Below are 21,702 nucleotides of genomic sequence, written 5' to 3'. Positions count from 1 at the left end.
GTTTTGAGTAGTAGCAAAGAGGAAGGAGAGCTAGCTTCAGGTAAGTGATTTGCTACCAAGTAGAAATAAGACTGGAGACTTGGAATTGGATGGTGGAAAGGAGAGTGCGAATTGCTTACCAGATTCCCTGTCCAGCATGGCCAGTGGGTTTCCCAAGATAAAGCGATGGGGTGAGCTGATTTTACCCAGTCCTCAAATTTAAAAATTTATGCCATTTATCATAACATTGAGTAAATGTAGTTTTATATTTACACATTTGTTATGTATTTTTTATTGGACTTTTCCTCAAAATTTGTTACGTATCTTTTATTGGACTTTCTCACTTTTGAGCATTGAAATTTTAAAATCATCCAAGACATGTGGTAGCTGCTGAGTGTCCCTGAACAAGCTTTGTTCTGGAATCTTGTGCCAACAAGAACATTGATCATAGGGATGGAGGTGCCTGTGACCACGAGCCTTCTTTTCTCTGACTACACACACACGTTGTGTTTGTATGGGAGTAGAGTTTAGTTGTCTCAGACTCTATTGGGTTTCTAGTTATTTTCTCCTTAATAAAGTATTCTGAGCTTGAAAAATTAATGTTGTTAGCATCTTAAGTTTTGAAATACATTACAAAGCAAATATAAAATCACATGTATGATTGGTATTTTACAGTTTCCTCAAGCAAGTGGTGAATGCCAGAGTCCTGTGTGAGTTTACTTAAATGGCTGCTTTCCCAGTTCTGTACAGGTTTCTGCTTTCTGATCTCCTCATAGCTCTTGCCTATCTAGTGGGAAACTGGTGGAACAAGCTTCCAATAACAATTGTACTGAAGCATCAGAGAAAGCTATCCTACTGATGAACAGTGAATCTCTGCCTAGTTATTAGCTCTAAAGTATATCTGACCTAATGACAGACGCCAACACATTTCTCAACCCTGAACAGCGCAGGAGGCTTGACTCCCATTCAGGAGTTCATACTTCACTCGGTGAACATTTACTTTTCAGTGATGTTAATTAGCTAATTTCTGAGGCACAAATAAGCTATAATTAGCATGGCACTTTGATATTTTATTTCTAACAACAGGAAGATGATTACCTTTGAAAATAATAAAAGCATTAAATCAAAGTAAGGATCTAAATTACAGTGGTGGAGCAGTGAAGAAAAGTGAATTCTGTTAATCCCTATCTGCAAGTACCAATTAGTTAAGTATTAATCAATTTCCTATATAAATGGAAATGAAGAGAGTTGGATTCTTTGGAAAGATAATGTTTCTCATTGATGCAAATATAATCTGTTGACATTTTTATGAAAAAAGTTCAACTTTTAATTCTTGTGTCTATGTAAGTTGAATATTACTGTTATTCTTGTTTCCTAAGGCCTAGGCAGTCATGTTGGTGATGAGAGTTTATAGGTGTAGCTTTTCCCATTCCTGGGAGACATGATCCCATAGGAAAGTTCATGGTCTTCTTGGTCTTATAATCTTTCTGCTCTTTCTTGCACTGAGATCCTTAAGAGTGGTATAGGAGTTTAGGTGCAGAAGTTGAGTTGTGGATGTATCCTTTGGGACTGGACTTCACAACTCTGCATTTGTATTGGTTGTGTTTTTCTGTAATAGTCTCTGTCTGTTGTAGAGGGAGGTTTCCTTGATGAGGGGTCGCTTAGTTCGGGTTTTATTGCTGTGAGGAGATGCCGTGATGAAGACAATTCTTATAAAGGCAAACAGTTAATTGGGACTGGCTTAAGATTTCAAAGGTTCAGTCCGTTGTCATGTTGGGAAGCATGGCAGCTTGCAGGCAGACATGGTGCTGGAGGAGCTGAGGGTTCTATAGCTTGATGGGAAGGTAGCTATCAGGAGACTCTGTTCTTCAGACACACTGAGCAGAGCTCGAGTATTAGAAAACCTCAAAGGCAGACTATGCAAGGACACATTTCCTCCAACAAGGCTACACCGATTCCAACAAGGCCACAAAAAACAGTGACATTTCCCATGAGTCAAACATATTCAAACCACTACAAGGGGTGAGGACTACACTTATTGGGAGACCCTAGAATAGGATATATATTTACTTAAATAATGAAGAAATTGAATTAAATTTGACTATCTTCAAAGCTTTATTTGTCTTTATTCCTAACTATATTTTGAACATATGCAAAATTGTAATGTCAATGAATTTATCCTTAGTATGAAGCCTCTAAATTCAGAACAAGGTTTAAATCCAGAAGATTTTCCTAGTCATATATTAATAGCCTTTTACTATGTCTTTTACCATTCTCTTTGGATGGCACATTTAAGTGAGATCTTCATTTGGCTAGGATACAAAAACAATTGATTAGTGGTATGATCCATGACTCTACAAAATACAAGTAATGAAATAATCTGGTGTCTGAACCGAGGGGCATGCCTTGTGATGCTACAGAAGGGTCAAGATTTCTTCTAGTGTTTTAAACAGTCACTGTCTAGAGTTAACAGTTCTCTCAAATCCCAGAAGTTAGTCCCAGTGCTTAGAAGAAGAAAATTGCATTGTTTTAGCTCTCAACATTTTCCTACCTCTAAGGGAGCCCTACACACATGGATATATCAAGATAGGTGAAGTCTGAAATATCCCAAAATGTGAAGCTGTGGGAATCCTGGTATGTTGCTTTAAGTGGAAGATGGCATATTATTATTATTATTTTTTTGGAGGTTGCACACTTTATTCATAATACCCTGAGGCAGAGGCCAGTCAGGGCGACATATTAACACTCTAACCAAACAGAAAAGAATTCCCAAGCTAACAGTCATTCCCCATAAAATACACTAACAGTAAATGCTTCCAAAATGAATTTTCCAAAATAATGCTGAGTATAGGACTTAGAAATAAATGGATCCTTAAAAACATATAGGCAGCCGGGTGTGGTGGTGCACGCCTTTAATCCCAGCACTCGAGAGGCAGAGGCAGGCGGATTTCTGAGTTCGAGGCCAGCCTGGTCTACAAAGTGAGTTCCAGGACATCCAGGGCTATACAGAGAAACCCTGTCTCGAAAAAACAAACAAACAAACAAACAAAAACAAAAACAAAAAAACAAAAAAAAAAAAAGAAAGAAAGAAAAACCTATAGACAGGCTTTCCATTTCAAACTCCCAAGCTCAAATGGCAGCAGAAATTCTTTATTTTGGGATTGAGACTAAAACAGTATAGCATGGCAACGCAGCCGATCCACTCTCTCCTGCAGGGGTGTGTGCATGACAAACCAGCCACAGGCTCTCATAGGAATCCGCTGGGCCATCTGCTTTCATTCTGGGGGGGGGGGGGGAGGGAAGACCACTCCAGGCCAGAGACAGACACAGCCGTCTGACTACGCCTTATGTCTGCTCACTACGCCCAAGGACCTGGGTACCATCCAGAGCACCAAAACCAAACAGCTCTTCCAACCCTAGTTGTCCACCAGAGTCAGGATACTGCCCCGTGGCCAACTTCATGGACCCATGACTTCTCTGGTCAGCTCTGCTCAAGCCCTCCAGCTTAAACCAACAGAATAGCATCGCTCCATAGGCAACATAACTCAGCTGAACCCTGGACAATCCAGTCAGGCCTTGTGTTCAAGATTTTATTAAATGTCATAACATCCAGACTCCAGATGCAGCTGCCAAGACCCTGTTATGCTGTAGGCACTGGCTGGGGCATGACCGGTGGCTCTGGCTTCCCACCCTTCTGTTCAGAGATGGGGGTCATGGGCAGGATTTCATCTTTAGGTTCCACGATGCTCACTTGATCAGGCAGAGGCTTCTTGGGACCAATCTTACCACTCGGGTCCCAGGGCAGCATGATCTTCACTTTGATGCCCAACACACCCTGTCTGAGGAGCACATGGCGCACAGCAGTGTCTACATAATAGTTAACAGGGTCTCCGCTGTGAATCATCAGACCATCCACAAACTTCATGGACTTGGCCCTCTGTCCTTGGAGCTTCCCAGACACCACAACCTCGCAGCCTTTGGCCCCACTCTCCATAATGAACCGCAGCATGCCCTAGCAGGCCCTTCGAACCGCAAGCCCCCCTAGGAGTTTGTAGCATAGAGACTCTGCCTGGGCAATGACACACAGGCCTCTTGTGGCCACTTTTTCTGCATAAAGCTCTACGCTGCCTTCAGGAAAGCCAAAGTGCTTCTGGACAACTGCAGTCAACTCTCTGATCCGATGACCCTTCTCCCCAAGAACATTCTGTGTTCTGGTGGCTAAAATAAGAATTTCTGTTCTGGTTGGTGTAACTCAGACTTCAACCCCAGAGTAGCCATCTTCAGCCAGCTCCCGAGTGAGAAACTCATTCAGTTCAGCTTTGAAGATGCCATCAGCTACAAACTTCCTCTTCTTGGAAATCTGCACCGCCATCTTGCAGCTGCGCGCCGCTGAAAGGCAAGATGGCATATTATAAAACAAAGTTTTCCACGGAAAAAGTTTGAAATATTGTCGAAAATCACACATAGAGTTTGAGTATGAGAAACATATCCAGCATACAAATACTTCATCTCAGAATTGGATCCATTTGCAAGGTATCACACTGTGTGTTTGAAAAGGATGCAAAATGCAAAATGCAAAATGAAAAAAAAAAAACCCTGAAATCCTGTCCCATGCATTTAGGATAAGGGATACACTCAACATACAGATATGTATAGATTTGTTTAAAAGAAATTGGATATTTCAAAGGGATTGAATTTTTAATATGTAAAGGCTGTGGGACTTTTAAAGTTATTTATTTTGGGGGAATGTGTAAGAAAGTGGGGACTGAAGTTGTGTTTGTGTGTCAAGTTGAAAGGGGTCAGTGGTACTGGCTGGTTTTGTGTGTCAATTTGATAGAAGCTAGATTTATCACAGAGAAAGGAGCCTCCCTTGAGGAAATGCCTCCACGAGACCGAGCTATAAGGCATTTTCCCAATTAGTGATCAAGGGTGGGAGGGCCCATTGTGGGTGGTACTATCCCTGGGCTGATAGTTCTGGGTTCTATAAGAAAGCAAGCTGAGCAAGTCAGGGGAAGCAATCCAGTGAGCAGCATTGCTCCATGGCCTCTGCATCAGCTCCTGCCTCTAGGTTCCTATACTATGTGAGTTTCAGTCCTGACTTCCCTTGGTGATGAAGAACAATATGGAAGTGTAAGCTGAATAAATCCTTCCCTCCCCAACTTGCTTCTTGATCATGATGTTTTGTGCAGGAATAGAAATCCTAACAAAGACCCCCACCCAGTTCATTCCCTCCCTCCCTCTGTTTCCTGTGATGGCCTTCTTCTCCCTCCCAAGTGGGGACCGAAGCATCCTCACTTGGGCCCCGCAGCCTGTTAACCTTTTTGAGTTCTGTGGATTGTATCCTAGGTATTCAGTACTTTTTTGGGCTAACATCCACTTATTAGTGAGTACATACCATGCATGTCCTTTAGGGCCTGAATTACCCCACTCGGTATGATACTTTCTAGCTCCATCCATTTGCCTGCAAAACTTATGATGTCCTCATTTTTAATAGCTGAATAGTATTCCACAGTGTAAACGAACCACATTTTCTGTATGTATTCTTCTGTTGTGGGACATCTGGGTTGTTTCCATTGTCTGGCTATCACAGATAAGGCTGCTATGAACATCATAAGGCATATGCCCCTGTTGTATGATGGAACATCAATAAAATTCTTGCAAACTGAATTCAAGAACACATCACAATGATCGCTCACCATGACCAAGTAGGCTTCATCCCAGAGATGCAGGGATGGTTTAGTATATGGAAATCCATTGCATAATCCGTTATATAAACAAATTCTAAGAAAAAAATTACATGATCATGTCATTAGATGCTGAAAAAGTCTTTGAAAAAAATACAATACCACTTCATGTTAAAGGGTTGGAGAGATCAGGAATTCAGGGCCTATACCAAAACATAATAAAAGCAATATACAGCAAACCAAGAGTCAATATCAAATTAAATGGAGAGGTAGGTACTTGACGCAATCCCACTAAAAACCAATTCCATTTTTAAAGTATCAAAACAATACATTCTGAGGATAGATGTCAAGTCTGTATAGAGAAATTATGGTGTTGATGACATTTCAATATTCATATGAAATTTTAATGTCTATACCATATTTATTCATGGATGTATTTGTGCTGCAGAAACTTCAATATCTACATCAATGTGTATATTTAATAAAAGTTTAATTTTAAAATTAATTAATTAATTTAGGGTGTATGTATATGAATGTGTGTGTGTGCAAGAATATCATTGGTACACATGTGGAAGGAAGAAAATTTATGGAGTTTCTTTCTGTATTTCATTTTATGGGTTCTGGAGACTTAACTCAGCCATGGAACATGTTTCTTGTTTCTTCAATAAGTAACCTAATGTAATTTGAAAATGACAATCAAAAGTTGGGGACTTACATTGACAGGATTATAACATATACATTATGCCTTATATATTATGTGTTATATGTTGTATAGTTGTGGTATTTCACAAATTTGAATATTAATAAGCAACCTTTGAAAATACAAACAAATAAGACTTTCAAGGGTCCCGAACAACTCTTTCCTGACAACAGTTAGTTACTTTACTATGACAAGGGTCGTTACAATGAAGAAATCATTCCTTGTCTAATGAATTATGTAGGTTGGTTCTTTATAGAAATACTTAGGCTAACTCAATTATTCTACATTAAAACTCTTGATTTTATAATTAAATATGGTTTGTAGAATAAAAACTGTGATGCCCCATGGAGTCTCCTTCTTTCCTTCTCTTCTGTGTACAGAGTTAATTCTCTGCTACAGCCACTTTGGGAAAACTTGCCTGGGGTCTTCGTACTTAAAGTTTTGAAGGCCTTTCATTGTCATAAGCCACTTTGTTTAATTCCTTCATCTCAGAAATGGGGATTCAACCACCTTTCTGACATCACAGTGACATGATGATTAATTAGCTAATGTTTGTGAAGTGCTTTGAGGATGTAAAGTGCAAAATAAGTGTTAAGCACAGTTAGACATCACAATCAATCAACACAGGCTTTGCTATGTAGCATTTCCTTTCACTTCAGATGCGGTCGACTAATTTATTTAATGAAAAAGTTAGACTATAACACAACATAAGCGAAAATTTTATGTTGTAAGATGCAGCAGGGGTCAGAAAGGTATCATAATTTATCAACTATTTTAGTTTTCATCCATTATAAATTTTATCCTTAGTTAAAGACAAGAAAACAAAATCCTATTTTAACATTCCACCTCAGATTTATACATTAACCCAGTCATATACCTGAATATGGCTGTCCTCAATTCTCAACATGGCATTTAATTCCACAAATTACTGTTTTTCTCTTTCAAAGTATATGTAAAGGCAGAAACTACACTTAACTTTTCCTGTATATTCATATATGGCAAACTTTTTGTTTTATGGAATTTTGGCAATACATAAAAAATTTTCATAGGATAGAGGCAGTCTACAAGTGATTGCACAAGAGGCCTGACAGTCTAGACATATCAAGGCTGATTCTGGGTGCACAGAATAATGAGGGCAGTAAGAAATTATAAATTCCTCTTTTATTTAAAATCCCAGTTGATGCTCATTCTCTGTGTAGGATTGGGAAATTAAATCAATTTTATTTGCCCACATTTAATATAGAAGTCAACAAACGCTAACTGGAAAGGGATTTATCATTACTAATAATAGTTGAAGCATCCTTGAATATGCCTGAACCCTATCCCCCAACTACATGAAAATACACACATTCTTTGTTACAGCATGTGATCTCTTTATTTTTGCTGGAAAATCTGAGATGCATAATGAATATGCACTTGTAGCTGAGCCACTTTCTCTTGCCTCTGTAGACCTAAGGACATTCTTTCTCTGTGTTAACATCAGTCCTTGCCTGAAGAGAATCAGCAAAGGATTCAATTAGGTAGCTGACTTTGCAAAAACAAACCACATTTTAGAAAATATACAGATCCCAGAATCCTCATTCATTCTGGGAAATTCTTTCTCTGGGTTTCTGAAGATCATCTAGGGTAATCGTAGAGACAGAACACTGAGTTTCAACACATTCCCGTAACTCGCCTTGGGAGAGTGAGTGAATTAGGGGCATAGGAAGGGGTTGAGTGGGTGAGTGACGAGACTGCTCCTCAGGTTTTCTTGTCCTCTGCATCTCTCTGCTGTCTTTGTCGGTGTGGAACTCTTGCAGGTTCTGGAATTTAATGAAACTGGGTTGGAGCCAGCTTCTGGCTTTGCCAGTTAATATTTGTGTGACTGAGTGCATTAGCCCCGAGCTTTAGTTTTAGTTTCTTAAAAACTCGAGAAATGATGCCTTCATTTCAAGGTTGCCATAACAATCGCAGAGATGCCCCTGCATGTCCAGAGGATGTGCAGCTTAAAGCTCAGTGAGTGAAGGATGAGCAGTGACATTATTCTGATGTTCTCACATGTGTCTGCCTGACTGGGAAGTGAGTGTGATTAGGATGTATTATGTGAAATTCCCAAATAATCAATACAGATATTACATTGGAAAAAGAGAAGCTGGAAACCATCACCTTTCTGAAGTTTGATGATCATATTGCCTTAGTACCTCTCAATGAACGACTCTCTATGTGAGCACATTTAATTTCACAAACAACTTGGAGCTTGTTTTTATATATATTATCTTTTAAAATTATTTTATGCACATGAATCTTTTGCCTGCATGTATGCCTGTATACCATGTGCATGACTGGGGTCACCTGAACCCAGAAGAGAGCATCAGATCTCCCAGGACTGGAGTTATGGATGGTTAGGAGCCATCATGTGGGTGATGAGATTTGGAGTTGGTGCTCTGGATGAGCAAATAAGTGCTCTGAAGCGCCGAGATATCTCTCTAGGTTCTGTTTTCCTATTTAAAAGGAAACAACAGAAAAGTGTTCCTCAGATAGATTAGTTAGATTAATAGCTGTGTATAACACAAGTCATGAAAATTAATTAAGCAATCCAACATGGCCATTTCTGAAACTGACCTACCCTTACTCCTGTGGCTCTAGTGTCCTGCTGAGATGATTCATTTCCTTTACCTTATAGCTTAATTATATGCATGAGCAGGGAAACATGAGGCTTGATAAAAGAAGAAGATGGGTAGCAGAAATACTCACAATGCTGCATACAGGACTCGTAAATAACTAATGCCATCGATGAATTCTTCACATTCACCTCGGGCTTTTTTAAAAAAATCACACTTGGTGTCTGGTGTAAAATTAATTCTACAAGAGCTAAAACTTTTCCTTAGCCATACTGTGCTATCAGTTAGGTGAGGTCAGTTTATATAATATCCTCTTTGCTACCAATTTTACTGACTAAAATAAACCCAGTATAGTATCTGTTTCTGACATAGTACTCATCTGTCACTGGTGAAAGCACATTATGTGGCCGTGACTTTATCCACCATTCCTTGGGGAAGTTGAGTGTATCACTTACAATGCCTGGTGAGCTCATAGAGCTATTTATAATGTGTAACGCAGCCATTAATAGCTTAAATATTTATAACCACATTTACTAGCTATATATCACTGGGACAACAAATAATGCATACGGAGCAAATAGCTTCTTTCTCAATTGCAAAACAGATTTCTTTCCCTATAACTGCATCTGGGAGGAGAATTATATTGTCATTTGCACAAAACACAGGCACAACGCATCCTAGGATCTCAGTACCCTGTCTCAACAGCATTTTGCCCATGTGAACACTTCCTTTACTCTTGGAGGTTTTCTTTCCCCACCACTCTATGTCCAGGTCATGTTTGCTCATTTGTCTCAACTGAGACTGTCACAATCCTGGTTACCTGACCTGTACTTTCCCAAGCACTATTTGTCCTGTTTCACTATGGAGTGTGTTCCACGCTGCTGCACACACTGCAGACCTAGACACTGTCTTCTCTCTTCCTTTCCTTTGCCTTCCAGGTTCCATTATTAGAAAGATGTTCATCAACATAATGTATGGTTTCAAAAGATGTACAGGTGGCGAAAGCCAGGAAACTTTATATCAAAACCCTTCCCTTCAGTGTTTACAATAACATTATGCTTTTATATGTTTGTACAGCTATACAAAGTACAATAACATTTAACTTTCCTAAAATCAAAGGATCCTGTAATACTTGGCCTTTCGAGTGGATAAAAGTAACATCTCAACTGGAACTGCCTTCTGTTGAAGTTGTGGTAGTATGAACGTCTTACGTGGAAAAATCTCTGTGATGCCATTTGAGTTAGGTAAGGGGTTCCATGTTTGCTTTATAGGATGCTAGAGAGTATACACATTCACTGCAGAGCTTCTAGAATGCAAAAGGCCTAAACGGCAACCTGCATTAGGAAAAGAGTGTCACTTGTCATGACTACAAGGCAAAGATCTGAGACACATTTAGTTTGTGTAAATTACAGTGATCAAGTTATTTTTATTATTACAAGTTACAAACTTTGTCAGTTCTCAAATATGGTTACCCGAGATTTTAAAAAGGATCTAACCTTAGACTCAACAGTCTTATTGACTGCTCTACGTTCTATAAATCAGACCCCCCTCTACTTGATCTGTTTTTAGATTTCATTCTTAATATTATGTTCTCTTTTGAGTACAGTCTTTATATAGTTCCCACTCCCTCTTTAACCTTTCCAGCACCACACACACACACACACACACACACACACACACACACACACACACCCCATACTCAGTTCACTTAATGCTGATCTTATGTGTGTTTGTGGCTGATCATGTGACTGGATGGATAACTTATCAGTGGCTCATTTGTAAAGAAAGCAGAGTTTTCCTTTCCTAACAACCTGTGGTTGCTTGTATTACTCCATCTCGGGGTGAGACCTTGTAAAATAATCCCAGCCACACGGGCATGTTAACTGGTTCTGGTGTGTACATGCAGGGCTTGTTTTGGCAACTGTATTATTGAGACCTCATGGGTCGTGTCTAAAAGAGCATCTTATAGAAGATATTCTAGTCCTCCCACTCTTACAATCTTTCCACCTACTATTACCCTATACTAAGAAATAACATTATTATTATATTTTGATTATTTATAGGTGATAATTCATCTTTTAGGTTAATGCTTAATTGAATTAGTAAATTCAATGAAATTTAATTGAAGTCAAGAATCACACCAAAATTCAAATAATTAGAAAAATTTTGGAATATGACATATTTGGAATTTTGATATATTGTATTTCTGAATTATTTTAAATCTATAAGCTATGGTTTAAGGAAAACAGGCTTAAAAAATCAATTGAAGGGGCTGGAGAGATGTTCAAGAAGTAGAGAGCATATACTGCTCTTACCGAGGACCTAGGTTTCATTCCCAGCACCTACTTCAGGCAGCTCATAACCGTCTATAATCTAGTTCCTGGGGGTCGAAATGCCTTCTTTTAGCCTCTGTGGACACTTTTGAACATTAGCAGAAAAGTCAGAATTTGAGGATTTATATGATAAGCATGACAACATAATTTTATTTAATAAAGATTTTATTTCTTAATTTACACTTAGTTAAAATAGCATTAGAATAACTAACTTGCGTAATCATGAACTTCGGGAGATACATGGAAGTTTAGAGTTCATTTCATCACAAGCACAGTAAAATACCACTTGGGACTATTCAATATTAGCCTTAAAAATTGCACACATTTTTTTTTTATATATACTCTGATAGGCACCGCAAGACACAAGAGAAATATAAGGGACCCTGTTTTTTTAAAAAAACACGATTCCACAAAATACACAATGAGTAAATGTTTGCCTTTGCCCTTTCCCTCTATCCCCAGCAGCATTTACTAGCTGAAAAGTACATTCATTTGCCCAAATATTGGCATGCCATCTTCTTAACATCTAAAATTGCACTCGCTACGATAGGCACCCAGCTGATGTGAGTTAGGTAATAGGTGACTCTGTTTTGTTAGAACCATTCTTTCCTCCAAGTTCAGCAGCTTCCAAATAGTCTCTGATGTGGTTTGGCTAGGAAAATCTATCCTTAGTTTTGAAGGAAATACCTGAACAGCGTATCATAGCATGTGTCGCTGCTTCTGAGCATTTAAACTCCTTCTACCTCTTGTTCACAAAAGTGCACGCTAACTTTTGAGAGCATAATATGGTCTTATCATCTACAAATGTGTTGGGCTATATTCATAACCATACTGGGATGTAAGTGACCCATAGGCCACATGCTGGACATGCCTGGTACAGCTTTTCAGGAATCCAATCCAGTCAGGAATATGGCTTTCACATTTGTAGAGAATAATAATAATCAACCTAACTATTTTTTTTTAGGAATTTTACTCAATTATCAGTTCAAAAACTCTGAGTATCCAGAACCTAGATAATAATATCTACTATTTAAAAATAGTAGATCATATGGCATCATGGGTTGAGGACAAATGATTATTTGGTTCTGACAACTGTGGCATGTGTCCTTTCATTTAAAGTGGGAACTTTTCATTGGTCAGTTTCTACCTATCTTTTGGCTGTCGGTTACTTTAGTTTTTCATGTGCATTTGTCCAACAGTTTTGGTACACTATAGCTGCCCTTTTCTGCTATGACTGTTTCTATAGTGTTTGTTTAAGCTGATGGATTTTATAATCAATGAAATATCAATGAAGTAATCAATAAAATAATTGCAGAATATAAAAAAAATAGTAAAGGTTAGATAGAAAGATCAGTCAGTGAAGTGCTTGCCTTGTAAGACCTAAGTCAAGTTCTAGGATTTATATGGAAAATATAATACAACACAACACAACAGCAACCGTATTTATAATTCTAGCGCTCAAGGTGTGACCAGGTTGTGTAGCCTACTTGGTGAGTTCTGGGCCTGTTTAAAAAATGAATGACAGCTGAGAATAAACATCTACGTTTGGACTCTGACATCCACATGTACACACAATCATCTACCTCAGCAAACACATGTGCACCTGTCATGTAGCAATGTCCTCTGAGATAAAACATTCCATCCTGCAGGGAAGCTTGTAAGACTCAGAAAGTAACCAATCTGAAAGGTTCAGGAAGTCCTTGAAGATCATCAGATGCAGGAGTCTCCTTCATCTTGCACAGGAACACTCTCAGACACCCTGAGCTTCCAGGAAGTGGATCACACCAACTGCACTACTTGGAAAGGAGCTTTTCTAGCCTCTTGTGGTACAGTGAGCTTTCCAGCTTAGTGAGTTGTCAACCATACCCATACTTCTATAAATAACTCCAATTCATTCATTGACCCACCAGGTTGGATTTTGATTGTATCTGTAGTTTGGTGTGTTGTCAGTTCTCTGTATAGAGTGAGTGGATATTTGTCCATTTCATTTCTTTCCAGGAATAGTATCTTATCTTACAACAACATCCTCTCCACTAATGTGCGTGCGCGCACGTGCGCGCGCGCGCGCGCACACACACACACACACACACACACACACAGAGTTAAATGGCTAATGTTACACATGAATATTTCTACAAGCAAATTGCCTGTACTTAATAAATATGTGATTTTTCCCGACTCTTAATACTATTTAAAAATCTACACCATACCAAAGAAAACAATCTAAGAATAAATAACATGCATATATTCTGTGTATTTTACTTTTATAAATTCAAAGCATAAAAGCCTCTCAGTAACCAATGTTAAATTCCTAAAATAGACTGCATTATCTTCAACCATATTATCTAGTGCTATATGTCATAAAATGACAGTTTCCAGCAGAATACCAGGAAATCCACAAAAGGATTCAGTAAATGGTATTATTTTCATAATACCTTCTTGGACCGATGCTAAATTTGATTTTGATTTTTAAATGTAGCATAATAAAATGAATTAAAAATATACATATAGTTGTTACAATTATCCCAGGCTAGAATGTAGCAGGTTACGTGTTCTCTGCTTTTAAGCATCACATTAATATGTGAAAGGGCACTCAGTCTCTCACTAACCACATTGTGAGTGTATCTTATTCCTGGTTGCTTTGGGTTATAGCAATGAGAACATAAGCAGGGCAAATCTCTTTCTGTGGTAGGCAAATACCGACGCATCCAATAGCCTCTTGGTTCTTACTCTCTTTTTTCCTACCCTGCCCTGAGTGTGCGCTGTACTCAACAACCGGAACATAGCAAGAGCAATTGTCATTCCTAATATTAGGTTACAAAAAGGCTGAGCAGAAAGTAAGACTGAGAATAGCCCTACATGAGGTCCATGCAGAAAGGATCTGACACCTCTGCCCATGGCTAGGGCTAGGGAGGGCCACAACAGCAGCACAAGAACTTGGTGACGGTCTATCTTCTGTACCTTCCTGGACAAACAGAAGATGAATTGGTTGACAGCCTCTAGAATACCCAGGTTGCAGGACACCCTGTGGTTTTCTGTAGCTATGTGTTGTGAACTTTCTGGCTCCTGTATTCCTACTGGTCACAGTGGCTTGGGAGCTTCCCATGTCCTTTTGTACTGGTCTGGATTTTTGTCTTGGATTTCTGCCTTCAAGCGACACTTGTGGCTCTGGATTCTCTGGTTAGATGAAAGTATGTGCAGCCTCTCCCTATCACCAACCATGAAGCTGGACACTGCATTGGGAGTGACGCTCTCCTACTCGCGGACTGTGAAGTTGCTCAGTTCTCTTGACCCTCTGAGCTCAGGGAAACTAGTTTGGTAAAATTCTGACCAGTACAAAAGGACATGGGAAGCTCCCAAGCCGCTGTGACCGGTAGGAATACGGGAGTCAGAAAGTTCAGGACACAGAGCCCCAGAGAGTGTGCTCTGGGAAATGTTAAGCTTTGATTAGTTGCCAATGTGGTGAGGATGTGGGAACCAAGATTTAAAATAAAATAAAATTCCTAGCCTTTGAGATGGCTCAGTGGGTAAAAGTTCTTGATGCCAAACCTGGGGACCTGAGTTCAAAGGTCGAAACTTGCAAAGGGGAAGGAGAGGATTGACTCTATAAAGCTGCTTCTGACCTCACTGCACGCCCCGTGGTATGTACCCTCCTCCTCCAAGAAATCAGTAAATGTAGTAATAGTAATAAAAACGCCCTCTATAGGAGGAACAACAATATGAACTAATCAGTACCCCCAGAGCTCGTGTCTCTAGCTCCCTATGTAGCAGAGGAGGGCCTAGTCAGCCACCAATGGGAGGAGGGGCCCATGGTCTTGTGAAGATTCTATGCCTCAGTTTAGGGGAATGCCAGGGCCAGGAAGTGGGAGTGGGGGGGGGGTTGGGGAGCAGGGGTGGGGGGAGGGTATAGGGGATTTTCAGAGAGGAAACTAGGAAAGGGGATAGCATTTGAAATGTAAAAGAAGAAAACAACTAATAAAAAATATTTCTGACTCTTATTATCAAGAGACCTTATGTGGATGTTTTACCATTTTATCTAAGGACAGGCTAAAAACCAGCTCAGGAGGACTTAGGAGCAGTTTAGGAATACATTCAGGCTTACACTGTGCTCAGTCTAAGTCCTTTGTTCTTATACCTATAGGTTAGATCAAGAGGTCAAAAGTGTACATTGGCTCATTGCTGGGCTGTTCTGCATGGAAAGCTGGAGCGTTGAATTGCCAAGTTGAATCAGGGATGGCACATTAACTTCTAAACCAGGGACGAAAGTTTCTAAATCCCAGTGCTACTTTGCCAGCATCTACGTTTTCTGTTTCTCTCTCTCTCTCTCTCTCTCTCTCTCTCTCTCTCTCTCTCATCAAAACAAAGTGTGAAGGGAACTAAATATGATTGAAAAGTTAAAAGCTGATTTCTCAGGATCGTGCTGCCAAAGATGAGTCCCTCGGTGGTAAATTTAGAGTATTGTGATGACAGATTATAAGGGGAACCGACTAGCACAGTACTCGCTGGCAGTCTAGTGGGGACTCATGAGCAATGTTAAGCATCTCAATGACTACCAGAAAGAATACCACTAAATGGAGATCACAGCAGGCATACGCATGAACCTCAGAAGGGCGGTGCCCTCTGCCCACGGCTTGCCTCTTATGGGCACGTCACATTTCTGGATTATCGCCGAACACTGACATCCCATTATGAAGAAATGTTTGGTTTAGACTCTCTCAGCATAATTGACGAAGGGAGTGGATCACAATCTCACTGTCTTCATCCTTTTAATATTATCAGGTCACACAGGACACTGCCGTTATCACTAAGATACACCGGCGACAGGGAAAATGCTTTGTCTCAGCGTCTTGATGTGGCAGGAAAAACACCTTTGCCTTGCACCGTGCTCTCCAGAGGCGTGCAGGAATGGAATTGGGTGCATAAGGATGCAACAGTGACACATTCCCAGGGGAGATGATTCGTTCTTGGTTAGGGAGAAGCAGGGGAATAAAAGAGCCTGAAGCAGTCTGAAGTTTTACTGTGGCTAGAGCCTTGGATCTGGATGGGAGAGCCTGGGACTTGTCAGGAAACAGAGGGTATGCTTGCGCTCTGGGTCCTTCATGTCTGGTTCTGGTTCTCTGTTGACAATATGGTGTGAGGGTCGGAAGTGACATGATGAAATTAATTTTTTATATGAAAGAAAGTTTCCAGCACAGCTCGAAATGGCATCAAACTAACTAATTTATGCCACCACCTTCTCTCAGCATCTCTGGGTGTCCGTACACATTGTCACAGACCAACTGTGCTTATGTGCATCTTGGAGAAATACTGGTAGAGAAGAAAAACAAAGTAGTTGTTTAAACTTTTTATTTGTCTATGTTATTTATTTATTTATTTATTTATTTATTTATTTATTTATTTATTTATTTATGTGTATGACTGTTCTACTTACGTGTATATCTGTGCATCACCTTTGTGCTCTGTGCCAGCAGAGGTTGGAAGACTGGATCCCTGAAACTGGAATTGTGGATGGTCGCGAACCACCATGCCTGCTGGGAATTGAATCTGGGTTATCTGGATCAGCAGCAGTTAGGGCTCTTAAATGCTGCACCATCACTCCATTGTCCCTCTACCAGCACCTGATCAATACAGATACTCACAGCCAACCATCGGATTGAGCCCGAGGACCCCAGTGGAAGAGCTAGGGGAAGGACTGGAGTGGAAAGGGATTGCAACCTCACAGTAAGAACAATATCAACTAGCTGGACCACCCAGAGATCCCGGATTCTAAACCACCAACCAAAGAGTATACATGGAGGGATGCATGGATCCAGAAACACATGTAGAGAGACTGGTCTTATCTGATATCAATGAGAGGGGATGCTCTTGGTTCTGTAGAAGCTTGATGCCCCAGCATAGGAGGATGCTATTACAGTGATGCAGGAGTGGGTAAGTGGGTGGAGGAGCACCCTTACAGAGGCAAAGGGGAGGAAGAAGAGGGTGGATAGGATGAATGGTTTGTGGAGGGGTAACTGGGAAGGGTGAAAGCATTTGAAATGTAAAATAATAAACTGATTAATAAAATGTTTATTTCTAAAAGTCAATTAAAATAAATAACTATTTTTAATAGTTGGAGATTTTTTTATTTTGGAGAAATAAATAAAAAAGGAAATTTATATTGGGATTTCAGGATCTCTATGTTTCTAAACCAGAGGAGAATTAAAAAACAAATTCTTTATTCAGCAGCAATTTAAAATTGTTTAGAACCCCCAGAAGGCAAGCAGCTCTATTAGTACCTTGAATTCAGCCCACAGACACTGGTTTCTGTCTGTGACCCACAGAGCTGACATGTACTGTGTATTAAATTAGGACAAAGAATAGTCATAGCGGCTGGGCCCTGCTTAGTGGTAGAATATGCTTGTGTAGCATACCAGTGGGCACATAACTTGGTAGGACCTCTTTGGAAAACATTTCAGCAATTTCTTTAAAAATCTGACATGTCTCGAAAAACCAAAAAAAAAAAAAAAAAAAAAAAAAGACATGTGCTTACTATATGATACAGAAACAAATTCCTCACAAAGTTAGTTCATAAATGTTTCATTCGTTATAGTAAGTAGAATACACATATTCTTCACTAGGTGAAGGGATAGTGAACTGTGAAGAACTCACACAACTAAAAATTAGTTCAAGTTAACAGCAACAAACTAGTAACAATAAAAGAATTGAAAATTCTAAATATTTTGTTCTGTTATATCTTTTGTTGCTCCTAAATATCATGTACATTGTTACTTTCAACTGTTTTCAAGATGTTTCTAGGCCATTGATAATATAATAAGTTCATATAAAGGATTACCAGATGAGGAACATGCAAATACTCCTTCACAGATAATGAGACAAAGCTTTGTCTCCTTGGACAACCTTCTGAAGTATATATGTAGACAATCTGGTTTGATACTGTCTCTTACATTATTGCAAATGTAAGATGCCTGTATTATAAAATGGAGCATAAGATCCAACAGTTGCCATACCATGAAAATTCTTGCAAAAGTAATATATCACTAAGGTAAAAATAGCTTGAAATCTTATAACATGATGATTTGCGTCATGATGAACCTGACAAAGATTAGTTACAGCTAAACATTTTGGATGATTTAATAAAGTATTTTGTTCTTATTTTGGAGTTGATTTCCAAGAATAATAGGGGTGGAAAATCGGTTTCAAGCAAATATTCAAAAAGTCTCCCCTAAGGTCCAGTGGAGGAATATTTCACAATATCAACAAGCAGCAACAGCATTAGCAAAGCAATAGAAGAGAAGAAAAATAAACCAAAGTACACTTCTAGGCATATCACATTAGTCTCAGGTCAACGTCATGGTCTTTATATTTTAAGAGACTCTATCTTTCGTCCAGCAAGTTCTGAGTTAGGACTGTTAGGATTCTGCTTTTCCCCTCCACCTTTGTATTATCTCCTTGTGATACCACAGAGTTGGAGTGGGGCCTATGTACTTGCCATTACCAATGAATGACTTGGAGAGTTAATGGATGGATGGAAGATGGAGACTGATAAATTAAAAATAGAGAAGACCTGAGAAGTTCCCAGCAGACATAGCAACGAGCAGGCTGACATTTTAAGAGTTTCTTCTAAGGAGGGTGATCAAAAGTGATGTGACTTTTAAAGGGATCTTTAAAGATAGCCTACGATAGTTTCTTTACTCTTTATTTTCTGACTTCTTCTTTTTTTTTTTTTTTTTTTGACTTTTTTTTTTTTTTTTTTTTTTTTTGACAGTCTCATTATTTAGCTTAGGTGTGTCTTGAACTTATGATCCTCCTGTCTCAGTAGCCCAAAGGTTGGAGCTTGTAGCAACATTCTACCATTTTCAGTGCTTTGAGGACTCTCTCTCTCTCTCTCTCTCTCTCTCTCTCTCTCTCTCTGTATTTTATCGTTAGACACTGATAGTTGAAGATACACGAGGCAGTAGCTTACTGAATGTTTAACGATGGAAGTCAGACATGTATTTCATTATTAATGAGAGCAAAGCCTTTCAAATAAGAATCAGAGGCAATCTAAGCAAGAGAACACACAAAAATAATAGTGAAAAGACCATCACAATATTAAGTGACATACTTTGTGTAGAAATGAAACCCATAGACTTGCAATGATAAAGATGATAAAAATCTGGATGTAAAGTTAGGAACAGTTTGAGCATCGTTAGGATTCTAATTGTATGGAAGAGTAGTCAAACTTGGTTTCCTTGGCACCATCTTTCCTTCTCTCTTCAGTACTCAACAGTGCAAAAGTGGAGAGGTAAGAGAAATTTAACAAGGAGCTCTTTCTTTCTTTCTTTCTTTCTTTCTTTCTTTCTTTCTTTCTTTCTTTCTTTCTTTCTTTCTTTTCTTTCTTTCTTTTTTGCAAGTTTATTTTTTTTGTTAGATATTTTTTCATTTACATTTTAAATGCTGTCCCCTGTCCTAGTTTCCTCTCTGAAAATCCCCCATCCCCTCCTCCTCCCCCTGCTCACCAACCCACCCACTCTCACTTCCTGGTCCTGGCATTCCCCTGTACTGGGGCATAGAATCTTCACAAGACCAAGAGCCTCTCCTCCCAATGATGGCCAACTAGGACATCCTTTGTTATATATGCAGTTAGAGACATGAGTCTCACCATGTGTTTTCTTTGATTGGTGGTTTAGTCCCAGGGAGCTTTAGGGGTACTGGTTAGTTCATATTGCTGCTCTTTCTATAGGGCTGAAGACCCCTTCAGCTCCTTGGGTACTTTTTCTACATCCTTCATTGGGGGACCCTGTGCTCCATCCAATAGATGACTGTGAGCATCCAGTTCTGTATTTGCCAGGCACTGGCATAGCCTCACAGGAGACAGCTATATCACGGTCCTGTCAGCAAAATCTTGTTGGCATTTGCAATAGTGTCTGGGTTTGGTGGTTGTTTATGGGGTGGGTCCCCCAGTGGAGCAGTCTCTGGATGGTCCATCCTTCAGTCAAAGAGCACTTTCATTGCAGAATCTTCTACCCTATCCTTTACCCATCCCCATATGGATAAAATAACTAGTTCTAAAATGATTATTTACAAAACTCTATGTGAGGTTTAGAGTGGTGGCTATTCTTAGGGTATTCATATCCTTCAAAATTTTTCATGAAACAAAATGTGAAGTTCTGTATCCGGTGATATTTTGAGATGCTATTCTATATTTTTCTTGTCTTTTGCTTTTGTTTTCCTTTTGTGCATTTAACAAGGCTGATCTCTAGTGTGGTCATCAAATCAGACATGGTACAATGGGAGGGAGACAGAAGGTCTGGATGTTTTATGAAAGCCTGTGTTTAGAAGTCTCGGGAGGAAAGAAGGTGTTATGAAAAAAAAAATCATGTGTGTCGTCGACACAGAGTCGGGATCCTACTGCACTCCAGGGTGGTGACCTGACTTCAGAGTGGAGTCATTTCCCCTTGCTTTAGGAATATGGGGATGTTGAGAAGGAAATCTTTGGGATTTGAGTGAACAGCACTCATCCTCCACAAATGTTTCTGTCTTGAGAAGTCAGCAGGATTGGGGGGAAGGAGGCTTGAGAAATTCTGTTGTATTCTCTCTATACTAACAATGTGTGTATGCTGGCTTGGTTTCAATCTGGTAGCATTATTAGGGCAGGTTGTAGAACTCTTGGGACCTTCCTCAATAGAGAAAGAAGGTCACTGAGCATGGGTCTTAAGTCTCCATAGCCCTGTCTGATTTCCTGTTTTTTGGCCACTTCTCTGGTGTGAATGTCCTATGACTAGCCAGTCTTTTGCTCCTCCTATTATGCCTCCCTTTCCTGCTTCAGTGTCTTTTCTATCCTGTTGGACCCTATTCCTTTGGAACTGTAAGCTAAAGTAGACCTGACCACTTTTCAGTGGCTTCTATAAGGATGTTTATCACGGCAATAAGAAAACAATTATGACCTTAGGCAGGAAGTGTCACTGGCATCTTCAACAGAGATGTCTGTGACCTTTAACCATGGATGATCCCTTACTTCTGGCCATGATGTGCAGTAGAAGTAATGAGAACCATAGCAGAGCTTTGTGATGACTCATGTCTGAAGACCAGATACCCATAGTTTAATTTATTGACACTCACTTGTTTCAGCACTCACAGAAATCTTATCATGACTGTGACCCTGTCGTTTTCAGAAGGCATGTCAAAGGCTAGTCTGAAAGTTCAGAGCTACAGTCCTTCCAAGCATGTACAGGGCCCTAGAATTGAAAGAAGGGAGTACTTCTTTTTTTTTTTTTAATTTTTTTATTTTTATTTTTTCCTCAATGTTTGTTTTCTTCTTTTATCTTTTCTTATTATTTTTTATTAGATATTATCTTTATTTACATTTCAAATGCTATCCAGAAAGTTCCCTATACCCTCCCCCTGCCCCTGCTCCCCTACCCACT

At 39.5% G+C, this 21,702-nt stretch overlaps 1 pseudogene; it reads right to left on the bottom strand.

Moving 5' to 3' along the window:
- Positions 1-3,619: 3,619 nt before the first annotated feature.
- Positions 3,620-4,357, bottom strand: LOC110329823 (annotated as a pseudogene).
- Positions 4,358-21,702: the final 17,345 nt, after the last annotated feature.

Source organism: Mus pahari, chromosome 12 (assembly GCF_900095145.1).
Source record: "Mus pahari chromosome 12, PAHARI_EIJ_v1.1, whole genome shotgun sequence".
In the NCBI taxonomy this organism is placed as follows: Eukaryota; Metazoa; Chordata; class Mammalia; order Rodentia; family Muridae; genus Mus; species Mus pahari.
The sequence above is the reverse complement of the archived record's forward strand: the minus strand, read 5'-3'. Positions and strand labels throughout refer to the sequence as shown.